The sequence below is a fragment of the Sinocyclocheilus grahami genome, unplaced genomic scaffold, assembly GCF_001515645.1.
Source record: "Sinocyclocheilus grahami isolate Dianchi unplaced genomic scaffold, SAMN03320097.WGS_v1.1 scaffold1555.1, whole genome shotgun sequence".
NCBI lineage: Eukaryota > Metazoa > Chordata > Actinopteri > Cypriniformes > Cyprinidae > Sinocyclocheilus > Sinocyclocheilus grahami.
The window spans coordinates 197,021-197,983 of record NW_015506734.1 but is presented as its reverse complement, the minus strand read 5'-3'; the positions used below and the strand labels follow the sequence as shown (position 1 = coordinate 197,983).

The following is a 963-nucleotide window of genomic DNA, read 5'->3' as shown; positions in this document are numbered from 1 at the left end:
ATGGGACTGTATGATGGTGTGTTTGCTTGGCGCTGGTCTTACCAAGAGCAAAACCTAGACTACAGTAACTGGGCGTGCCTGGAAGAGACGACCTCCAGGACTCAGAGGATGTGTGGCGTGATTCGAAACACCTGCATCTTGTGATGAACAGAAACCCTTTTTTTGCTACCATGGTAAGATGCTTCTATGGGCTTGTACTGAATTGATCCTTTTTTAGCTGAGTTGCATTTGTAAACATAATTTGCATTCATGCATTTGGCAGATACTTTTCTCTAAAATGAGTTGCATTGCATTCAAGCTGCATTCGACTTGATGTGTTTTTTTTCCGTTCTGACTAAAACACTAAATCTTTACAGGCAATAACATTGCAGGCAATTTCAATTTTAACTGTATCAGTCTGACCTGGCGCGATGCTCAACGATACTGCAGGAGAAAGTACATAGACCTGGCCTTCATTAATGAGTCCTACGATAACAACGCCCTGGTATTTCTGCTTAAATACATCTACTATCAGAATGAGGCCTGGATCGGCTTGTCCATGAACCTGTGGCTGTGGTCGGACCAGAGCAAAGTGACCTGGATGTCTGTGAAATGGGCCGCCGGACAGCCGGATAATGCCAGTGGCAATGAAAAGTGTGGGTTTGTCCATGAGACTGGATTGATTGGGGACGATGGTTGCTTGCACACCTTGCCTTTCTTCTGCAGTGAGTTCCATTTCTGCATCAATCCTTGAAGAGCCAGAACAGATTCAAAACTGGAGCCAATCTAAATGCATACGTACGAGTCAACTCAACTGTATTCATAATCAATGCAAGATTATTTTCAGGTTATTTTATGTCATAAGACAACAAATTACTGTTAAAAAGAATGATAACTAATGGCAAGTTTTATTTTGGGTTAAGACCCACCAGATTAGATAATGGATTTCAGTTGATTACTGTTAAATAATAATAATAATAATAA

The 963-nt window shown here is 41.0% G+C and overlaps 1 protein-coding gene across 1 annotated transcript in view; it reads left to right on the top strand.

Annotated features, from left to right (window-relative positions):
* Positions 1-963, top strand: part of LOC107571156 (uncharacterized) — a 10,723-nt gene that overhangs the window by 3,547 nt on the left and 6,213 nt on the right. The gene's annotated exons all lie outside the window — the stretch shown is intronic.